Genomic DNA, 23,132 nt, shown 5'->3' with positions numbered 1-23,132 from the left:
GAGAAACCCCACAAAGCAGCAGAGACTGGCACTGACCTGGGACACAGCAGAAGAGCTGCAACCTCTACCAGCCACAACCCTGAAAGCATCTGGCGCCATGTTGTTGAGGGCGGTGCCATGCTGGGGGTTGGGGTTCAGGCTGGGGGGCGGTGACACGCTGGAGGGGGGCGGTGACACGCTGGGCGGGGGCGGTGCCACGCTGGGGGGGCGGTGCCACGCTGGGGGGGGCGGTGCCACGCGGGGGGGCGGTGCCACGCGGGGGGGGCGGTGCCACGCTGGAGGGGGGCGGTGCCACGCTGGAGGGGGGCGGTGCCACGCTGGAGGGGGGCGGTGCCACGCTGGAGGGGGGCGGTGCCACGCTGGAGGGGGGCGGTGCCACGCTGGAGGGGGGCGGTGACACCCTGGGGGGGGGGGCGGTGACACCCTGGGGGGGGGGGCGGTGACACCCTGGGGGGGGGGGCGGTGACACGCTGGGGGGGGGGGCGGTGACACGCTGGGGGGGGGGGCGGTGACACGCTGGGGGGGGGGGCGGTGACACGCTGGGGGGGGGGGCGGTGACACGCTGGGGGGGGGGCGGTGACACGCTGGGGGGGGGCGGTGACACGCTGGGGGGGGCGGTGCCACGCTGGGGGGGCGGTGCCACGCTGGGGGGGCGGTGCCACGCTGGGGGAGGCGGTGACACGCTGGAGGGGGGGCGGTGACACGCTGAGGGGGCGGTGCCACGCCGGGGGGGCGGTGCCACGCCGGGGGGGGGCGGTGCCTGCGTTGTCACCTCACTCTCAGCTTTCCATTGGGTTTTATTCCCCTCCATGACAACACGTTGAGTTCTGAGCAGCTGAGGAGCCCTGGGGAACACCTGTACAGAAATGTTCCTCCAAGAGCTGTCAGAAAAACGTTCGTTCCGCCAGCAGGCAGCTCTGGCTTCAGAGCAAAAGCCTTCTGTGATCATTCTGTTTAGCTCAGCACCAGCTGCAGCCGTCGGTATTACCAAACTACACAGTAATGGCCTCCTCCCGGTGCCCTCCCGGTCCCAACAGTTTCCCCCCACCAAAGGACTGGCAGAGAACTGGAAGCGACTGGGAAGCAGATCCGGGCTAGGGCGCAGGCGCCGGATCCATAGCGACGCTCGAGTCAAGCTCTCCGCTCTCCCCCTAAGAATTTTCGAGCATTCAGCGCAGTTAGGCTGCAGAAATTAGCTCCCCCGGGGCGGCACACGCCGCGGCACGGCTGCACTGCCGGCCCGTACACACCGGGTGGCAGCATTGAGCTCCCCCGGGGCGACACACGCCACGGCACGGCTGCACTGCCGGCCGTTACACACCGGGTGGCAGCACTGAGCACCTCCCTGGGCGTGGGCAGCAGCCGGGCCCCCACGTGGGTTTTATTTTCCAATGCTAAAAGCCTTTTAGAAGCAGAGAGGGCAGACAGGGGTCGTTTCCAAAGCTTTCTTACGCACCAGTCACTCCAAGCCCTCCCTCTCCAGCTGCAAACCAGAGGTTTGCCTCCGCCTCGCCTCACCCCAGTACTTACACTTTTAAAGATAGTGTGGTGCCCTCGGAGAATTTTCAGCACTTTAGGGGGGGGCCCCCAGCCCTCGCTCACCTGCTCCTCTGCTGCAGCAGCCCCCTGCCCCACGTGGCAGAACCAGCCCACCCACAATCCCCCCACTCCCTTTGATTCGCCCCCAGAAAGGCACAAAATAAAGCAAACTGCCCAGCCAGCACCTCCTGCCTTTCACAGCAAGGACTGAACATTGCAGCTTTGGCCAAGACTATCAGCCCAAAGGAAGGCCTGGCCCCTGAGGACCTAAGTGCAAGTGAACTGTCTGACACCACCACAGTCCTGTGAATGTTGCAAAGCAGTAGTGCATGCAGTATAATAATTCGAAAGTTAAGGGCTGCTCAAGCTTTACACAAAGTATCCTATTCAGTTTTGGGTTCCACTTAACACAAAGTAAAAGTATAAAAGGTCAGAGGGAAAGCCAACTCTACCTCTGAACTACAGCAAGAAATACTGGAATCAAGGGGCCCTTTCTTCTGCTACTAATAGATGAAGAGAACATGAAAACTGATGGGCTAAACCAACAGGGCAAGATTAGAATAACTAGTAGAGAGAACGGAAGATACAAAGCTTCAACTACATCTGTTTAGCAACGACTCCTACCAGATAACTTCCATGCCATAACTTTACTGAATTCAAACAAGCCAGCTGGCGAAGCGTCTCGCTTACAGGCGGCCGACGAGGACACGCGCAGAAGGAAGAGGCGAGGGAACAAGTCCTGAGCTTTGCTGCAGGCTGTCCTGCGGCTTCCCCTACCGACTCTTTCCCGTACACCACCGCAGAATGAGTTGGGTGAATTTTGTCTCAAACCCATTAAACCCTTTGGTGGTTTCAGCTTCCCGAGGATGTGTCGGCACAAGTCCTTGTCGGGGCACCGCAAACAGGGAGAGACAAAGCTCCGAGATCCAGGAAGAGGACGGCTGAGCAGACACTTCTAAAAGAGAGAAACTTCATCAGCTGAACCTCACACTTCTCCCAGCTTTGCAACAGCAAAGAACTTTGTGAACAACACAGTGGTGCTCCTCAGGAGGTCACCAGCTTGCAAGTTACAGGAGAAATAAAAACCTTTTTATTACAGAAGCACTGGCAAAAATTTACGGACAGGAACAGCAGACGAGGAAATTCTGCAATTGAGCTAACGATAGACATCGGGCCTAGGATCTGGCTACCCTGACAAAGGATGCCAACAGGACAGAGTGAGGCCTCAGCAGCACCCCCAAAAAGCCCCACAGAGAGCCACAGGCTCTGGCCCATGCCCCACCTACGGGCCGGCCCTCCTGGCAGCAGCGCAACACCACCTCTTCAGGAGCCCAGGGACTGACCTCAGCCCCCTAAGGGCCAGGCAAGGTTGGTTCCTGTCAGCTGCCTAAAGCAGCCTCCCCAGCCCTGCTTACAGGGACCTTGGGCTGCTGCTGGGGACAGAAGGGGGATGGAGGGCTCCACAACTCGTCACACAGGCCCCGAGTACAGGGCTGTTAAGCTGACAGGGTGCCAAGGGAACAGGCTGCCATGAAGGCACAGACCCAGGCCCTGAACTACAGGGTGGGTCACCTTGCCGCAGCAACACGACCCAGCGGCTTCGCTGTGTCCGACGAATAAAAGGAGGAAGTTCCACAGGAACAGAAGGGAAAACCTTTTCACTGCGTGTGCCAGAGCCCTGGAGCAGGCTGCCCAGAGAGTTAGTGGAGTCTCTGGAGACATTCAAAACCTGCCCCAGGTGATCCTGCACTGGCACAGGGGTTGGACCGGATGCTATTTTGGGGTCCCTTCCAACCCCTAACACTCAGTGATTCTGTGATTAGCTATGCTGGTGACAGAGTCTCACTGAGTGCTCTTTAAAATGTTTTTCTTTTCTTTCAGCCTAGGAGTTTCATATTTAAATAGACCTTCTGCTCTGTCTTCACCCTTCCTTCTTCCATCTTGCGTCTAAACACTAGGAGAGCTCGATGAGCTGTATCCTGGGCGTCCCAACGTAACACATCTCAACTGCATACATGGATTTTGTAATCTTTTGCCCCATTGCTCGCACAGGGTGGATTAAGTTCATTACTTATAGCTCCTCAAGACAGCTGTTGAAGTGTCCTGTGCAATGCAGGAGGAGTTGAATCCCATAGGAAACCACATTACTGTGCTTTGTCAGCCTGGTTATGGTCAGAAACCTCCTTCATTTTTTTTTCTCTTAAACAGATATATCACATGAGTCCCCAGAATTAATTTGCCTCTTCTCATAATTATTTCTTTAAAACTGTCTTAGAAGTGTCTCTGTCCTTCCCTCTCTCTAGATACTGGCCTCCTGAGCCCACGGCAGACTTGCACAGAGCTACTGCGAGCACCACTCTGCACGGCCTCTGGGGGGCTTTCAAGCACAGGCACTCCAGGAGAATCCAAACCTAACCTTGCAGCTGGCCTTAGAGCTCCTCTTTGGAAAACTGTCGCTGCCAGGGCCCACAAACCAACGTCCTCTGTCGGCAAACCGGATGTAAGGGCTGAAAAGTGTCAACGGAAACCGTAATCGGATGGCCCAGGAAGATCCTGCCGGTCTGAACACACCAGACCTGGAATGCACAAAGAAACTCTGTTAACAACTGTCTGTGCGTCTGCTCATAGCTTGAGGAGTAACAGAGCAGAACCAATTCCCAAAAGGTTTTCACTGCGTTCCCAGGGCAAGTAGAGGCTTGCTCTGGCTGTAGTTAATACCTAGAAATTCCTATCAAAATCTTTGCAGCACAACAAGAAAAAAAACAAACCAACCAAACCACAAACTGCTTTATATTATTAAGTAGGAACTCGAAAGCTTACAGGAACTGTGGGGATTTTTTTATGACAAATTATTCCTTTTCTTTTTTTCAGTGAGCAATTGGGTTTCCAACAGCTCCACATTCTGACACCAAAGCACCCCGCTCCGTGTCAGGGCTTGTGGCTGAGGCCGAATACAAATCTGCAACTGGTCCTCAGGCAAAGCAGTTAAGCTCCCTGAAAAAAAAGGAAAGAAAGCAAGAGTGAGTCAACCATAAAAACAAGACCTAACCAAACCCCCAAAGCCATTTTGTCAGGAAGTCGCCTCCACTATCACCCGCCACATGCTGAAATTCCCTTCCCCTGGGGCTCCTGCTTGGCCCACAGCTGGGGAACATAAAGCAAGGCACAGCCCTGTGGGTACCTGCTGCCCTGGAGCCACCAAAACCGGAGCACCCAGTCACTACCAATCCCACAGCAGACCCAAGATACAACAGGGACTCCATAGAGACTCCAAAACCTCACTGAGAACCCCCCAACTCCTTCAGGACCCCCACAGATTCTCCAACTTAGATGCCCACAAAACCCCTTTGGTTGCACCCAAAACCCCCATCTGAAACACCCAGCTCCACTTCAGGTACCCCCAGATGCTTCCAATGTCCCCAGACCCGCTGGTGGACCAGCCCAGAACCCCCTGACACTATCCCAGACCCTTTCAGGGGGCTCCACACCCCTTCTAGATGCCCACAAAACCCCTTCACACGCCAAAAGAAACCTTTACCTGCCTCCAAACCCCATTAGGGGGCCACTTAGCAGCGGGTGGCAGCAACCAAGTCTGTTGCTCTCACCAATTAAACCCTTTGGTGCTCTCAGCTCTCTGACCCTGTGTCAGTGCAAGTCCTTGTCGGCCGGCACCTTCGTCCTGATCCAGACGGAGAGAGAACTGCCAGGAACACAGCTTCGCCGCTCCGCTTGCGGCACGCCTGCTGCCGAGGGCAGCCTCGTCCTCAGCCTGCCCGAGAGGAACACGGCCCCCGGGGCCGGGGGACACACAAAAGCCTTCCACAAAGGAAACAAGGGAAGTCTCTTGGCCACTCTTCACGTGCCGAGTGCGATTGTCATGTGGAACACACCGCGGCATCTGGAACGAGTTTAAGTCCAGGTCTGTGGCAGCACAGAGGTTCCTGGAATATCCCGGTACATCGATCCACAGGAGGTTGTCTTTCGGTCCCCAGTCTGATGCTTTGCAGCACAGCCATCACACCATTTCTCTCGAGTGCTTTGAACTGACAATTCATGCAGGAGAATAAAACCAAACAGGAGTAAGCAGCTTGGAAAAGAACTTTGATCATCACCGGGCCCAACAAGAGGACACAGTCTCAGGCTGCACCAGGGGAGGTTTAGGCTAGACGTTAGGAAGAGGTTCTGCACAGAGAGAGTGATGGCCCATTGGAATGGGCTGCCCAGGGAGGTGGTGGAGTCACCATCTTTGGAGGTGTTCAGGAGGAGACTGGATAGGGTGCTTGGTTGCATGGTTTAGTTGATTAGGTGGTGTTGGATGATAGGTTGGACACGATGATCTTGAAGGTCTCTTCCAACTCGGTCTGGTCTATTCTATTCTATTCCATTCCATTCCATTCCAACACCATCTAATCAACTAAACCATGGCACTGAGTGCCTCATCCAGTCTCTTTCTAAACACTTCCAGTGATGGTGACTCCCTGGGCACCACCTCCCTGAGCAGCACATTCCAGAGGCCAATCTCTCTTTCAACCTGCTCTATTCTATTCTATGAAGACCTTCTTCCTAACATCCAGCCTAAACCTCCCCTGGCACAGCTTGAGACTGTGTCCTCTTGCTCTGGTGCTGCTTGCCTGGGAGAAGGGACCAACCCCCACCCGGGACTGGGATTGCAGTCCCACGGGGGACTGCAATCTTTGCAGCTTCAGCTTTCCTTCTCTGCTACTTCTTTTTTCAGATGGATTTTTTTTCAAAGGGACTGCTGGACAGCAGAACAGGATGGATGGCCAGGCCCCAAGAGCGGTGGGGAACAGAGTTAAACCCAGCCGGTGGCCGGCCGGGCACGAGTGGTGTTCCCCAGGACACCCCTTGTGAGAGAGTGAGTCCAGAGAAGGGCCACAAAGCTGGTGAGGGGTCTGGATAACAAGCCTTAGGAGGAGTGGCTGAAGGAACTGGGACTGTTTAATCTGCAGAAGAGGAAGCTGAGGGAATTACGGTGTGGTCTGGCTTCAGCTCTCAACTACTTCCACGTTGAGCAAGGACAGCTTGTACTCACAGAAGGCACTGGCTGCTTGGGTTCAAGGTTCCTGCAGAGCTCAGGCTATCTCTCTCCATTAGTGAGGTCGTCCTGTCACCTAGGCAGAGAGAAGAAAATGCAGCTATGAAATTAGACCACTGGAATCGTGAGACTCGTTCTGTGGGCGACTCCAGGAGAATCCAAACCTAACCTTGGAGCTGCCCTGAAGAGCTCCTCTTTGGAAAAGTCTCGCTGCCGGGCCCCACAAACCCCACACCCTCTGTCAGCAAACCGGATGTACGAGCTGAAGAGTGTCGACAGAAACTGTACGTGGACAGCTCAGGAAGATCCTGCCAGTCCCAGCACACCAGACCTGGAATGATCAAAGAAAGTCCGTTAACAGCTGTCTGTGTGTCTGCTCATAGCTTGAGGAGAACCCCCCAACTCCTTCAGGACCCCCCCAGATTCCCCAACTTAGATGCCCACAAAACCCCTTTGGAGGCACCCAAACCCCCCATCTGATACGCCCAGCTCCGTTTTAGGTACCCCCAGACGCTTCTAATGTCCCCAGACCCGCTGGTAGACCAGCCCAGAACCCCCTGACACTATCCCAGACCCTTTCAGGGGGCTCCACACCCCTTCTAGATGCCCACAAAACCCCTTCACATGACAAAAGAAACCTTTACCTGCCTCCAAACCCCATTTGGGGGCCACTCAGACCCCTTAGCAGCGGGTGGCAGCAACCAAGTCTGTTGCTCTCACCAATTAAACCTGGATGTTAGGAAGAAGGTCTTCATAGAATAGAATAGAGCAGGTTGAAAGAGAGATTGGCCTTTGGAATGTGCTGCCCAGGGAGGTGGTGGAGTCACCATCACTGGAAGTGTTTAGAAAGAGACTGGATGAGGCACTCAGTGCCGTGGTTTAGTTGATTAGATGGTGTTGGAATGGAATGGACCGGACCAGGTTGGAAGAGACCTTCAAGATCATCGTGTCCAACCTATCATCCAACACCACCTAATCAACTAAACCATGCAACCAAGCACCCTATCCAGTCTCCTCCTGAACACCTCCAAAGATGGTGACTCCACCACCTCCCTGGGCAGCCCACTCCAATGGGCAATCACTCTCTCTGTGCAGAACCTCTTCCTAACCTCTAGCCTAAACCTTCCCTGCCACAGCATGAGACTGTGTCCTCTTGTTCTGGTGCTGCTTGCCTGGAAGAAGAGACCAACCCCCACCTGGCTACAACCTCCCTTCAGGGAGTTGCAGAGAGCAAGAAGGTCTCCCCTGAGCCTCCTCTTCTCCAGGCTAAGCAACCCCAGCTCCCTCAGCCGCTCCTCACAGGCCTGTGCTCCAAACCCCTCCCCAGCTTTGTTGCCCTTCTCTGGACACCTTCCAGCAACTCAACGTCTTGCTTAAACGGAGGGGCCCAGAACTGGACACGGGACTCAAGGTGTGCCCTAACCAGTGCCAAGTGCAGGGGCAGAATGACCTCCCTGCTCCTGCTGGCCACACTGTTCCCGATATTGGCCAGGTTGCCAGTGGCCTTCTTGGCCACCCGTGCACGCTGCTGGTCACGACCAGAAGACAGGGATCAGAAGAGTCTTTGGCCAAGCTGTAAACCTCTTCCTAACATCCAGCCTAAACCTCCCCTGGCACAGCTTGAGACTGTGTCCTCTTGTTCTGGTGCTGCTTGCCTGGGAGGAGAGACCAACCCCCACCTGGCTACAACCAGAACTGAGGGGACTGCAATCTTTGCAGCTTCAGCTTTCCTTCTCTGCTACTTCTTTTTTCAGATGGATTTTTTTTCAAAGGGACTGCTGGACAGCAGAACAGGATGGATGGCCGGGCCCCAAGAGCGGTGGGGAACAGAGTTAAACCCAGCCGGTGGCCGGCCGGGCACAAGTGGTGTTCCCCAAGACACCCCTTGTGAGAGAGTGAGTCCAGAGAAGGGCCACAAAGCTGGTGAGGGGTCTGGATAACAAGCCTTAGGAGGAGTGGCTGAAGGAACTGGGACTGTTTAATCTGCAGAAGAGGAAGCTAAGGGAATTAAGGTATGGTCTGGCTTCAGCTCTCAACTAGTTCCACGTTGAACAAGGACAGCTTGTACTCACAGAAGGCACTGGCTGCTTGGGTTCAAGGTTCCTGCAGAGCTCAGGCTATCTCTCTTCATTAGTGAGGTCGTCCTGTCACCTAGGCAGAGAGAAGAAAATGCAGCTATGAAATTAGACCACTGGAATCGTGAGACTCGTTCTGTGTGAGACTCCAGGAGAATCCAAACCTAACCTTGGAGCTGCCCTGAAGAGCTCCTCATAGCTTGAGGAGTACCAGAGCAGGAACAATTCCCAAAAGGTTTTCACTGCATTCCTAGGGCACTTGAAGGATTGCCCTGGCTGTAGTTAATACCTAGAAATTCCTCTCAAAATCTTTGCAGCACAGCAAGGAAATTGAGGGATGGGAAGGCAATATGTACTTACACGTTAGGCAAGAATTGGCTTTGCAAACTAATCTCTTTGACTGTTGGATATGCACTGAACTTCCTCGAGGCCAAATGAGGACCCCTTTATTTGGGGAAGCCTCAATGAATTGGACTTGGGGGGCATCAGACTGGGTGACTACATCTGAGAGTAACTTCCACAAGTGTCAGCATGGGAAAGATAGCTCAGAAAGCCTGGGTCCAAAGTTTGCCTTAAGAAAGTATAGTATAGGAATATACTGTTGGCTGTGAGAAAGGGGGGAACTGACGAACAGAAAAGTCTCATTAACAGAACCACAGAGTTGATAAGAATTTTCCGCTTGTTAGCTGAAATGCTGGGACGCAGGGAGGGGGAGAGGGGCTGGCAGACAGCCTTTGGATAGAGAAGGAATAACAGGATTTGTCAGTGATTCACTTCTGTTAGTCTTGGACAAGATGCTCATTTGTATAAGATAAAGGACACCTGCATGATATGTGTACTTCTGCTCTTTTAGATAGATAAGCTTTGTATAGATAGCAAGCATCTGGACCTCTGTCATTATAGACAGATAACTTTTTGTATAAAAGTTTGCCCAAACCTCTCTGAAGACACACAGCTCTTTTGAAATGATCCTACCTGTGTCAGGCGCCAGAATAGAAGCATGATACAAGAGACTTACTGAGTCTCTTGTGTGTCTTTCTCTAAGTCATTATCAACGCTGTTTGCAGCACAAACCCAAACCCAAACCCACCCCGAGACACCCCCAGCTCCCATGGGAGCCTGCAGAGACCTCCCAAAGGGTCCGTCGGAGGTGCCCAGCTGCCTCTCCACGACCCTTGACCCTTTCAGATGGCCCCACCAGAACTTTACATATCCCCAGACCCTTTTAGGTGTCCCCAGACCTCCTCCGTCACCCCCAAAAGCCCTGCCGATGGCCCCAGACCACCTTCAGACGCCAGAAGGAACACACCTGGGAGTCCCGGGCCGGCAGCGACACCGGAAACCGCACTGCGAGCTCCCCGAATGCGCCAGGACCCCTTGCCCCGCTATAGGACGGCGGTTCGCAGGCACCCTGGGGCACAGAACGGCGTCAGGCGCCGAAACAGGGCTCTCCGCGACCGCTCCAAAGCTGCTCAGCGAGACGCCCGCCCCCCCGGCCAGAAAAGCGGGGCGAAGCCCGCGAGGAGGGCGCGTGCGCGGGACCGGACCCGCTGCGGCGCAGGCGCCGTATCCATAGCGACGACCGGGACGCTGCCCCTCTGGCGCCAGCAGAGCCGGGCTAGGGCGCAGGCGCCGGATCCATAGCGACCACCGGGACGCTGCCCCTCTGGCGCGAGCAGAGCCGGGCTAGGGCGCAGGCGCCGGATCCATGGCGACCACCGGGACGCTGCCCCCCTGGCGCCAGCAGAGCCGGGCTAGGGCGCAGGCGCCGGATCCATAGCGACGCTCGACTCAAGCTCTCCGCTCTCCGCTCTTCCCCTAAGAATTTTCGAGCATTCAGCGCAGTTAGGCTGCAGAAATTAGCTCCCCCGGGGCGGCACACGCCGCGGCACGGCTGCACTGCCGGCCGTTACACACAGGGTGGCAGCATTGAGCTCCCACGGGGCCTCTGGGTACGGTTGAGGCAGCAGCCGCCATCCCCGCAGAGCCCCACCGGCCAAGCCCGGCCAAGCCCGGACACGCCCCCCCCCCCAAAAGCCCCGCGCTGCCCCGCCGGTGGCCACCCCCCCAAGCGCCGCGCAGCTCCAGCGGCTGCTATAGAGATTCTCCACAAAGCAGCAGAGACTGGCACTGACCTGGGACACAGCAGAAGAGCTCCAACCTCTACCAGCCACGACCCTGCACTGAACCATTTTAAAGCATCTGGCGCCATGTTGTTGAGGGCGTTGCCACGCAGGAGGGGGGCGTTGCCACGCAGGAGGGGGGCGTTGCCACGCAGGAGGGGGGCGTTGCCACGCAGGAGGGGGGCGTTGCCACGCAGGAGGGGGGCGTTGCCACGCAGGAGGGGGGCGTTGCCACGCAGGAGGGGGGCGTTGCCACGCAGGAGGGGGGCGTTGCCACGCAGGAGGGGGGCGTTGCCACGCAGGAGGGGGGCGTTGCCACGCAGGAGGGGGGCGTTGCCACGCAGGAGGGGGGCGTTGCCACGCAGGAGGGGGGCGGTGCCACGCAGGAGGGGGGCGGTGCCACGCAGGAGGGGGGCGGTGACACGCAGGAGGGGGGCGGTGACACGCAGGAGGGGGGCGGTGACACGCAGGAGGGGGGCGGTGACACGCAGGAGGGGGGCGGTGACACGCAGGAGGGGGGCGGTGACACGCAGGAGGGGGGCGGCGACACGCTGGGGGGGGCGGCGACACGCTGGGGGGGCGGCGACACGCTGGGGGGGGGCGGCGACACGCTGAGGGGGCGGCGACACGCTGGGGGGGGCGGTGCCACGCTGGGGGGGCGGTGCCACGCTGGGGGGGGCGGTGCCACGCTGGGGGGGGCGGTGCCACGCTGGGGGGGGCGGTGCCACGCTGGGGGGGGCGGCGACACGCTGGGGGGCGGCGACACGCTGGGGGGGCGGTGCCTGCGTTGTCACCTCACGCTCAGCTTTCCATGGGTTTTATTCCCCTCCAAGACAACACGTTGAGTTCTGAGCAGCTGAGGAGCCCTGGGGAACACCTGTACAGAAATATTCCTCCAAGAGCTGTCAGAAAACCGTTCGTTCCGCCAGCACTGCCGGCCGTTACACACCGGGTGGCATCGTTGAGCTCCCCCGGGGCGGCACACGCCGCGGCACGGCTGCACTGCTGGCCGTTACACACCGGGTGGCAGCATTGAGCTCCCCCGGGGCGGCACACGCCGCGGCACGGCTGCACTGCCGGCCGTTACACACCGGGCGGCAGCATTGAGCTCCCCCGGGGCGACACACGCCGCGGCACGGCTGCACTGCCGGCCGTTACACACCGGGTGGCAGCACTGAGCACCTCCCTGGGCGTGGGCAGCAGCCGGGCCCCCACGTGGGTTTTAGTTTCCAATGCTAAAAGCCTTTTAGAAGCAGAGAGGGCAGACAGGGGTCGTTTCCAAAGCTTTCTTACGCACCAGTCACTCCAAGCCCTCCCTCTCCAGCTGCAAACCAGAGGTTTGCCTCCGCCTCGCCTCACCCCAGTACTTACACTTTTAAAGATAGTGTGGTCCCCTCGGAGAATTTTCAGCACTTTAGGGGGGGCCCCCAGCCCTCGCTCACCTGCTCCTCTGCTGCAGCAGCCCCCTGCCCCACGTGGCAGAACCAGCCCACCCACAATCCCCCCACTCCCTTTGATTCGCCCCCAGAAAGGCACAAAATAAAGCAAACTGCCCAGCCAGCACCTCCTGCCTTTCACAGCAAGGACTGAACATTGCAGCTTTGGCCAAGACTATCAGTCCAAAGGAAGGCCTGGCCCCTGAGGAGCTAAATGCAAGTGAACTATCTGACACCACCACAGTCCTGTGAATGTTGCAAAGCAGTAGTGCACGCAGTATAATAATTCGAAAGTTAAGGGCTGCTCAAGCTTTACACAAAGTATCCTATTCAGTTTTGGGTTCCACTTAACACAAAGTAAAAGTATAAAAGGTCAGAGGGAAAGCCAACTCTACCTCTGAACTACAGCAAGAAATACTGGAATCAAGGGGCCCTTTCTTCTGCTACTAATAGATGAAGAGAACATGAAAACTGATGGGCTAAACCAACAGGGCAAGATTAGAATAACTAGTAGAGAGAACGGAAGATACAAAGCTTCAACTGCATCTGTTTAGCAACGACTCCTACCAGATAACTTCCATGCCATAACTTTGCTGAATTCAAACAAGCCAGCTGGTGAAGCGTCTCGCTTACAGGCGGCCGACGAGGAGACGTGCAGAAGGCAGAGGCGAGGGAACAAGTCCTGAGCTTTGCTGCAGGCTGTCCTGCGGCTTCCCCTACCGACTCTTTCCCGTACACCACCGCAGAAGGAGTTGGGTGAATTTTGTCTCAAACCGGCTCCTAAGACAACCTCCGCTTTTTCCCTGGGTGCCTACGTGGGTGTCGCTTCATCTTTCCCTCACGCTCGGTACGGCATTCGGGTGCAGAGCAAGGCTCCGGACAGCCAAACCAAACTCCTGTGCTGAAGAAAAGGAAGCGGAAACACAGGCTGAGCCCCTGAGCTCTGAACATTCACTGAGCCCCAGGAAATGCCTGTACATGCTGGCTGCTGCCGCCTCCTCGTTGCCCCGGGCCTGCTCATTGGAGGCTGCCTGGCAAAAGCACCTGCCCCCACTTTCCTCGGCGTTCTTTGAATACCCAGGTTGGAAACCTAAGAGGTAGCGTACTAATTGGAAAGCATGTTCCAGCGGGCGTGGCTGGAGGCTGGGCGCTGATGTCTTCCTGCCCTGCCAACTTAGCATGGTGAACCAAAGCTCTTCAGCTTTTTCTAGGGGTGGAAACACAACAGGACAAACTTTGTTTCTCAGGTAACAAGGCACAAAACTCATTAAGGGGTTTCTAGGCCAGAATCAACACCTACCCCTAACCTGAAACCCTTCTGGTTGCTTCTGCCTGTCAGCACAGCAGCTCTGCGTCTCTCTGAGAGAGATTCCAATGGCTCAGGAGCAGATGATGTTTCCCACTGGAACGATCCCACTCTTAGTCACGCAGCAAAGATCCCCTCTATGCTGGAAATACATATTCTAATAGGGTAACCCATGGTGAAGAGGAAACACTGCCATTTGGCAATGTTGATTTACCTTCTGGGATTTACTACCCCAAAACCACCTTGCAGTTGGTGCATTTCTTGCTGGCAATCAAGCAATCTCTTCCATCTGTTGCTCTCATTGTTTTGTTTCAGCTTTCTGAGCCTGTGTCGGTACAAGTCCTTCTCAGGGCACCGCAAACAGAGACAGACAAAGCTTCCTTTTCTCCAATAGTTCCAGGAAGATTTCCGGCACTCCTAGGCGAGCACTGACAGAGTGACGGCTGTGAGGGGACATCAGCCTGGCACTGGAGCTGGGCATTCTGAGCAGATGAGGAACCCTGGGCAACACCTACAGAGAAATCTTGGTTTCTCTGCAGAGAAGCACTGGCCTTAGAGACAAAGCTGTCTTTGATCTGGGCACCAGCTGCAGCTCTCAGCAGTGCCCAGCTGCAGAGCAATGGCCTGAACCTTCATCCTGATCCAGGTGGAGAGAGAACTGCCAGGAGCACAACTTCTCTGCTCCGGTTGCAGCATCCCCAGGGGCCGAGCGCAGCCTTGCTGTTAGTGAGGAACACAGCCCCTGTGAGAAGCTCCTGGGGTCAGGGGACAAACAAGAGGTTTTCCACACTGGAAACAAGGGAAGTCTCTTTGCCACCCCCGTTATACCCATCAGAGGACTTCTGCTTGCTTACCTACCTGCTCGGTTGGAGTCTACACTGGAAGAAGTTTCAGCTCCTCGGTAAAAGCGTGGACAGAGCAATTTCCTTTTCAGCCTTTCCTTCCTGACTGACAGAGATCAAACCCTACCTGGAGCCCACACAAGCCAAGCAGGAGATCCCCTGCTAGGCTGGCAGGGCGAGGCTGTACCGTCGCAGCAGCCGTAGCCCTTGTGCCGACACAACAGGGACTCCGTAGCCCCCCATAGCCATCCTGCTGCCCTCCTCGAGCCCCGCCCCCTTCCATAGCCATCCTATTGTCGCCCTCCAGCCCCGCCTCCAGTCCTCCTGCCCCGCCTCCTGCAACCTCCCTCAGCCCTTTCCCCGCCCCCTCCCATAGCCATCCTATTGCACTCAAGCCCCGCCCCCTTGTGACGCACGGCGCTTCCCCACCCCCTCCCATAGCCATCCTATTGCCCTCAAATTCCCCTTTCATACCCCCAAGCCCACTTCAGATGACAGCAGACCCTCCTTAACAGGCCCCCAACGCTCAGCAGGTCCGGTGCTGCTGTGCCTCGGGAGCAGATCAGCTGGTCTCCCTGCAGAGCTTTTTCCAGTCAATGAAAAACCAGCACACCACACACACACATGAAAGACAATCCACTGTTTTAATTGAGAGACAGTTGCTATTTCTGTTTCAAACCACACCCCACACCCCCCTGTGGCTCTGCTCAGGATGTGCTTTTCTCCTCTAGAAGCCTTTCTACAGAACAGAGGGGGGTCACGTCAAGGCCTTTCTGCACACAAATCACTGCCCTTCTGCAATCTCTCAATAAGCAGCACCGCTGTTCCTCTGCTGGAACACCTCACACTCACTCTTACACTTTCCCGGGGCTTTCCCTCCCCTCCAAGAACGTCCTGGCATTTCAAACATTTGGCATTTCAGGTCTGCAAGCAGCCTTTGTGGGAGGCTGCCCTCACCCCTCCCTCACTGCTCCTCTGCTGTATCCTCGCCCACCCCCCTGTGGCATCACAGAAGGAAAGACAGCCGAGCGGCTACGCTCCTGTTCTTTTTATCACCCCGAGCCGGGGACAGCCTTCTGGGCAAGGTTTGCAGCTTCAGCACACAGCTGAGCTTTGCTCTCACCCATTAAACCCTTTGGTGGTTTCAGCTTCCCGAGGATGTGTCGGCACAAGTCCTTGTCGGGGCACCGCAAACAGGGAGAGACAAAGCTCCGAGATCCAGGAAGAGGACGGCTGAGCAGACACTTCTAAAGAGAGAAACTTCATCAGCTGAACCTCACACTTCTCCCAGCTTTGCAACAGCAAAGAACTTTGTGAACAACACAGTGGTGCTCCTAAGGAGGTCACCAGCTTGCAAGTTACAGGAGAAATAAAAACCTTTTTATTACAGAAGCACTGGCAAAAATTTACGGACAGGAACAGCAGACGAGGAAATTCTGCGATTGAGCTAACGACAGACATCAGGCCTAGGATCTGGCTACCCTGACAAAGGATGCCAACAGGACAGAGTGAGGCCTCAGCAGCACTCCCAAAAAGCCCCACAGAGAGCCACAGGCTCTGGCCCGTGCCCCACCTACGGGCCGGCCCTCCTGGCAGCAGCGCAACACCACCTCTTCAGGAGCCCAGGGACTGACCTCAGCCCCCTAAGGGCCAGGCAAGGTTGGTTCCTGTTAGCTGCCTAAAGCAGCCTCCCCAGCCCTGCTTACAGGGACCTTGGGCTGCTGCTGGGGACAGAAGGGGGATGGAGGGCTCCACAACTCGTCACACAGACCCCGAGTACAGGGCTGTTAAGGTGACAGGGTGCCAAGGGAACAGGCTGCCATGAAGGCACAGACCCAGGCCCTCAACTACAGGGTGGGTCACCTTGCCGCAGCAACACGACCCAGCGGCTTCGCTGTGTCCGACGAATAAAAGGAGGAAGTTCCACAGGAACAGAAGGGAAAACCTTTTCACTGTGTGTGCCAGAGCCCTGGAGCAGGCTGCCCAGAGACTTAGTGGAGTCTCTGGAGACATTCAAAACCTGCCCCAGGTGATCCTGCACTGGCACAGGGGTTGGACCGGATGCTATTTTGGGGTCCCTTCCAACCCCTAACACTCAGTGATTCTGTGATTAGCTATGCCGGTGACAGAGTCTCACTGAGTGGTCTTTAAAATGTTTTTCTTTTCTTTCAGCCTAGGAGTTTCATATTTAAATATACCTTCTGCTCTGTCTTCCCCCTTCCTTCTTCCATCTTGCGTCTAAAAACTAGGAGAGCTTGATGAGCTGTATCCTGGGCGTCCCAATGTAACACGTCTCAATTGCATACATGGATTTTGTAATCTTTTGCCCCATTGCTTGCACAGGGTGGATTAAGTTCATTACTTATAGCTTGTCAGGACAGCTGTTGAAGTGTCCTGTGCAATGCAGGAGGAGTTGAATCCCATAGGAAACCACATTACTGTGCTTTGTCAGCCTGGTTATGGTCAGAAACCTCCTTCATTTTTTTTTCTCTTAAACAGATATATCACATGAGTCCCCAGAATTAATTTGCCTCTTCTCATAATTATTTCTTTAAAACTGTCTTAGAAGTGTCTCTGTCCTTCCCTCTCTCTAGATACTGGCCTCCTGAGCCCACGGCAGACTTGCACAGAGCTACTGCGAGCACCACTCTGCACGGCCTCTGGGGGGCTTTCAAGCACAGGCACCCCAGGAGAATCCAAACCTAACCTTGCAGCTGGGCTTAGAGCTCCTCTTTGGAAAACTGTCGCTGCCAGGGCCCACAAACCCAACATCCTCTGTCAGCAACCTGGATGTAAGAGCTGAAAAGTGTCAACAGAAATTGTACTTGGACACCTCAGGAAGATCCTTCAATGAAAGAGCTGGCTCCTCCTGAAGGGCAAGTATGAATGGAGCATTCAAAGTACCACACTTCAGAGCCTCCTACTTGCTAGCACTGAGACAATTGTTCATGTAGAACGACTGGCCACTCACTTCAACAAACCCCACAGAACTGGCTCCTATCAACTCTCCAGAAGACACTGCTGCACTAGCTTGGCTGCCTGACCGGCTCAGTTCAGGTGGCTTAGGATCTCACAGCGGGTACCACAAGAACTGAGGGGACTGCAATCTTTGCAGCTTCAACTTTCCTTCTCTGCTACTTCTTTTTTCAGATGGATTTTTTTTCAAAGGGACTGCTGGACAGCAGAACAGGATGGATGGCCAGGCCCCAAGAGCGGTGGGGAACAGAGTTAAACCCAGCCGGTGGCCGGCCGGGCACAAGTGGTGTTCCCCAGGACACCCCTTGTGAGAGAGTGAGTCCAGAGAAGGGCCACAAAGCCGGTGAGGGGTCTGGATAACAAGCCTTATGAGGAGTGGCTGAAGGAACTGGGACTGTTTAACGTGCAGAAGAGGAAGCTGAGGGAATTATGGTGTGGTCTGGCTTCAGCTCTCAACTAGTTCCACGTTGAGCAAGGACAGCTTGTACTCACAGAAGGCACTGGCTGCTTGGGTTCAAGGTTCCTGCAGAGCTCAGGCTATCTCTCTTCATTAGTGAGGTCGTCCTGTCACCTAGGCAGAGAGAAGAAAATGCAGCTATGAAATTAGACCACTGGAATCGTGAGACTCGTTCTGTGTGCGACTCCAGGAGACTCCAAACCTAACCTTGGAGCTGCCCTTAAGAGCTCCTCTTTGGAAAAGTCTCGCTGCCGGGCCCCACAAACCCCACACCCTCTGTCAGCAAACCGGATGTACGAGCTGAAGAGCGTCGACAGAAACTGTACGTGGACAGCTCAGGAAGATCCTGCCAGTCCCAGCACACCAGACCTGGAATGATCAAAGAAAGTCCCTTAACAACTGTCTGTGTGTCTGCTCATAGCTTGAGGAGAACCCCCCAACTCCTTCAGGACCCCCCCAGACTCCCCAACTTAGATGCCCACAAAACCCCTTTGGAGGCACCCAAACCCCCCATCTGATACGCCCAGCTCCGTTTTAGGTACCCCCAGACGCTTCTAATGTCCCCAGACCCGCTGGTGGACCAGCCCAGAACCCCCTGACACTATCCCAGACCCTTTCAGGGGGCTCCACACCCCTTCTAGATGCCCACAAAACCCCTTCACCTGCCAAAAGAAACCTCTACCTGCCTCCAAACCCCATTTGGGGGCCACTCAGACCCCTTAGCAGCGGGTGGCAGCAACCAAGTCTGTTGCTCTCACCAATTAAACCTGGATGTTAGGAAGAAGGTCTTCATAGAATAGAATAGAGCAGGTTGAAAGAGAGATTGGCCTTTGGAATGTGCTGCCCAGGGAGGTGGTGGAGTCACCATCACTGGAAGTGTTTAGAAAGAGACTGGATGAGGCACTCAGTGCCGTGGTTTAGTTGATTGGAATGGAATGGACCGGACCAGGTTGGAAGAGACCTTCAAGATCATCGTGTCCAACCTATCATCCAACACCACCTAATCAACTAAACCATGCAACCAAGCACCCTATCCAGTCTCCTCCTGAACACCTCCAAAGATGGTGACTCCACCACCTCCCTGGGCAGCCCATTCCAATGGGCAATCACTCTCTCTGTGCAGAACCTCTTCCTAACCTCTAGCCTAAACCTCCCCTGGCACAGCTTGAGACTGTGTCCTCTTGTTCTGGTGCTGCTTGCCTGGAAGAAGAGACCAACCCCCACCTGGCTACAACCTCCCTTCAGGGAGTCGTAGAAAGCAAGAAGGTCTCCCCTGAGCCTCCTCTTCTCCAGGCTAAGCAACCCCAGCTCCCTCAGCCTCTCCTCACAGGCCTGTGCTCCAAACCCCTCCCCAGCTTTGTTGCCCTTCTCCGGACACCTTCCAGCAACTCAACGTCTTGCTTAAACGGAGGGGCCCAGAACTGGACACGGGACTCAAGGTGTGCCCTAACCAGTGCCAAGTGCAGGGGCAGAATGACCTCCCTGCTCCTGCTGGCCACTCTGATCCTGATATTGGCCAGGTTGCCAGTGGCCTTCTTGGCCACCCGTGCACGCTGCTGGTCACGACCAGAAGACAGGGATCAGAAGAGTCTTTGGCCAAGCTGTAAACCTCTTCCTAACATTCAGCCTAAACCTCCCCTGGCACAGCTTGAGACTGTGCCCTCTTGCTCTGGTGCTGCTTGCCTGGGAGAAGAGACCAACCCCCACCCGGCTACAACCAGAACTGAGGGGATTGCAATCTTTGCAGCTTCAGCTTTCCTTCTCTGCTACTTCTTTTTTCAGATGGATTTTTTTTCAAAGGGACTGCTGGACAGCAGAACAGGATGGATGGCTGGGCCCCGAGAGCGGTGGGGAACAGAGTTAAACCCAGCCGGTGGCCGGCCGGGCACAAGTAGTGTTCCCCAGGACACCCCTTGTGAGAGAGTGAGTCCAGAGAAGGGCCACAAAGCTGGTGAGGGGTCTGGATAACAAGCCTTACGAGGAGTGGCTGAAGGAACTGGGACTGTTTAATCTGCAGAAGAGGAAGCTGAGGGAATTAAGGTATGGTCTGGCTTCAGCTCTCAACTAGTTCCACGTTGAACAAGGACAGCTTGTACTCACAGAAGGCACTGGCTGCTTGGGTTCAAGGTTCCTGCAGAGCTCAGGCTATCTCTCTTCATTAGTGAGGTCGTCCTGTCACCTAGGCAGAGAGAAGAAAATGCAGCTATGAAATTAGACCACTGGAATCGTGAGACTCGTTCTGTGTGCGACTCCAGGAGAATCCAAACCTAACCTTGGAGCTGCCCTGAAGAGCTCCTCATAGCTTGAGGAGTAACAGAGCAGGAACAATTCCCAAAAGGTTTTCACCGCATTCCTAGGGCACTTGAAGGATTGCCCTGGCTGTAGTTAATACCTAGAAATTCCTCTCAAAATCTTTGCATCACAGCAAGGAAATTGAGGGATGGGAAGGCAATATGTACTTACACGTTAGGCAAGAATTGGCTTTGCAAACTAATCTCTCTAACTGTTGGATATGCACTGAACTTCCTCGAGGCCAAATGAGGACCCCTTTATTTGGGGAAGCCTCATTGAATTGGACTTGGGGGCCATCAGACTGGGTGACTACATCTGAGAGTAACTTCCACAAGTGTCAGCATGGGAAAGATAGCTCAGAAAGCCTGGGTCCAAAGTTTGACTTAAGAAAATATAGTATAGGAATATACTGTTGGCTGTGAGAAAGGGGGGAATTGACGAACAGAAAAGTCTCATTAACAGAACCACAGAGTTGATAAGAATTTTCCGCTTGTTAGCTGAAATGCTGGAACGCAGGGAGGGGGAGAGGGGCTGGCAGACAGCCTTTGGATAGAGAAGGAATAACAGGATCTGTCAGTGATTCACTTCTGTTAGTCTTGGACAAGATGCTCCTTTGTATACGATAAAGGACACCTGCATGATATGTGTACTTCTGCTCTTTTAGATAGATAAGCTTTGTATAGATAGGCAGCATCTGGACCTCTGTCATTATAGACAGATAACTTTTTGTATAAAAGTTTGCCCAAACCTCTCTGAAGACACACAGCTCTTTTGAAATGATCCTACCTGTGTCAGACGCCAGAATAGAAGCACGATACAAGAGACTTACTGAGTCTCTTGTGTGTCTTTCTCTAAGTCATTATCAACGCTGTTTGCAGCACAAACCCAAACCCAAACCCACCCCGAGACACCCCCAGCTCCCAGGGGAGCCTGCAGAGACCTCCCAAAGGGTCCGACGGAGGTGCCCAGCTGCCTCCCCACGACCCTTGACCCTTTCAGATGGCCCCACTAAACTTTACATATCCCCAGACCATTTTAGGTGTCCCCAGACCTCCTCCGTCACCCCCAAAAGCCCTGCCGATGGCCCCAGACCACCTTCAGACGCCGGAAGGAACACACCTGGGAGTCCCGGGCCGGCAGCGACACCGGAAACCGCACTGCGAGCTCCCCGAATGCGCCAGCACCCCTTGCCCCGCCAAAGGACGGCGGTTCGCAGGCACCCTGGGGCACAGAACGGCGTCAGGCGCCGAATCAGGGCTCTCCGCCACCGCTCCGGCTCCAAAGCTGCTCAGCGCGGCGCCCGCCCCCCCGGCCAGAAAAGCGGGGCGCAGCCCGCGAGGAGGGCGCGTGCGCGGGACCGGACCCGCTGCGGCGCAGGCGCCGGATCCATAGCGACCACCGGGACGCTGCCCCCCTGGCGCGAGCAGAGCCGGGCTGGGGCGCAGGCGCCGGATCCATAGCGACCACCGGGACGCTGCCCCTCTGGCGCCAGCAGAGCCGGGCTAGGGCGCAGGCGCCGGATCCATAGCGACCACCGGGACGCTGCCCCTCTGGCGCCAGCAGAGCCGGGCTAGGGCGCAGGCGCCGGATCCATAGCGACCACCGGAACGCTGCCCCTGTGGCGCCAGCAGAACCGGGCTAGGGCGCAGGCGCCGGATCCATAGCGACACTCGAGTCAAGCTCTCCGCTCTCCGCTCTTCCCTTAAGAATTTTCGAGCATTCGGCGCAGTTAGGCTGCAGAAATTAGCTCCCACGGGGCGGCACACGCCGCGGCACGGCTGCACTGCGGCCATTACACACCGGGTTGAGCACTGAGCTCCCACGGGGCGCTATACGCCGCGGTACGGCTGCACTGCCGGCCATTACACACCGGGTGGCAGCATTGAGCTCCCCCGGGGCGGCACACGCCGCGGCACGGCTGCACTGCCGGCCATTACACACAGGGTGGCAGCATTGAGCTCCCACGGGGCCTCTGGGTACGGTTGAGGCAGCAGCCGCCACCCCCGCAGAGCCCCACCGGCCAAGCCCGGACACGCCCCCCCCCCCCCCCCCCCCCCAAAAGCCCCGCGCTGCCCCGCCGGTGGCCACCCCCCCAAGCCCCGCGCACCTCCAGCGGCTGCTATAGAGAAACCCCACAAAGCAGCAGAGACTGGCACTGACCTGGGACACAGCAGAAGAGCTGCAACCTCTACGAGCCACAACCCTGAAAGCATCTGGCGCCATGTTGTTGAGGGCGGTGCCATGCTGGGGGGTGGGGTTCAGGCTGGGGGGCGGTGACACGCTGGAGGGGGGCGGTGACACGCTGGGCGGGGGCGGTGCCACGCTGGGGGGGCGGTGACACGCTGGAGGGGGGGCGGTGCCACGCTGGGGGGGCGGTGCCACGCTGGGGGGGCGGTGACACGCTGTGGGGGCGCTGACACGCTGGGGGAGGCGGTGCCACGCTGGGGGGGGCGGTGCCACGCTGGGGGAGGCGGTGCCACGCTGGGGGAGGCGGTGACACGCTGGAGGGGGGCGGTGACACGCTGAGGGGGCGGTGCCACGCTGGGGGGACGGTGACACGCCGGGGGGGGCGGTGCCTGCGTTGTCACCTCACTCTCAGCTTTCCATGGGTTTTATTCCCCTCCAAGACAACACGTTGAGTTCTGAGCAGCTGAGGAGCCCTGGGGAACACCTGTACAGAAATGTTCCTCCAAGAGCTGTCAGAAAAACGTTCGTTCCGCCAGCAGGCAGCTCTGGCTTCAGAGCAAAAGCCTTCTGTGATCATTCTGTTTAGCTCAGCACCAGCTGCAGCCGTCGGTATTACCAAACTACACAGTAATGGCCTCCTCCCGGTGCCCTCCCGGTCCCAACAGTTTCCCCCCACCAAAGGACTGGCAGAGAACTGGAAGCGACTGGGAAGCAGATCCGGGCTAGGGCGCAGGCGCCGGATCCATAGCGACCACCGGAACGCTGCCCCTGTGGCGCCAGCAGAGCCGGGCTAGGGCGCAGGCGCTGGATCCATAGCGACGCTCGAGTCAAGGTCTCCGCTCT

At 56.3% G+C, this 23,132-nt stretch overlaps 1 long non-coding RNA gene across 2 annotated transcripts; it reads right to left on the bottom strand.

Annotated features, from left to right (window-relative positions):
* Window positions 1–1,691: 1,691 nt before the first annotated feature.
* Window positions 1,692–22,343, bottom strand: LOC137452893 (uncharacterized). Of its 2 annotated transcripts, none has more exons than XR_010990195.1 (11): window positions 22,263–22,343; window positions 19,911–19,989; window positions 18,018–18,179; window positions 17,846–17,924; window positions 8,668–8,746; window positions 6,765–6,926; window positions 6,593–6,671; window positions 5,078–5,582; window positions 4,360–4,533; window positions 3,956–4,115; window positions 1,692–2,494 (listed from the first exon to the last, which is right to left on the bottom strand). It is a non-coding gene; the product is annotated as an uncharacterized lncRNA (long non-coding RNA). The 2 variants fall into 2 exon arrangements; XR_010990196.1 differs by lacking the exon at window positions 22,263–22,343 and adding an exon at window positions 21,222–21,404.
* Window positions 22,344–23,132: the final 789 nt, after the last annotated feature.

The sequence above is a fragment of the Melanerpes formicivorus genome, unplaced genomic scaffold (assembly GCF_026170545.1).
Source record: "Melanerpes formicivorus ecotype bairdi unplaced genomic scaffold, bMelFor1.0.p_v2 SCAF_59, whole genome shotgun sequence".
NCBI classification, from domain to species: Eukaryota; Metazoa; Chordata; class Aves; order Piciformes; family Picidae; genus Melanerpes; species Melanerpes formicivorus.
The sequence above is the reverse complement of the archived record's forward strand: the minus strand, read 5'-3'. Positions and strand labels throughout refer to the sequence as shown.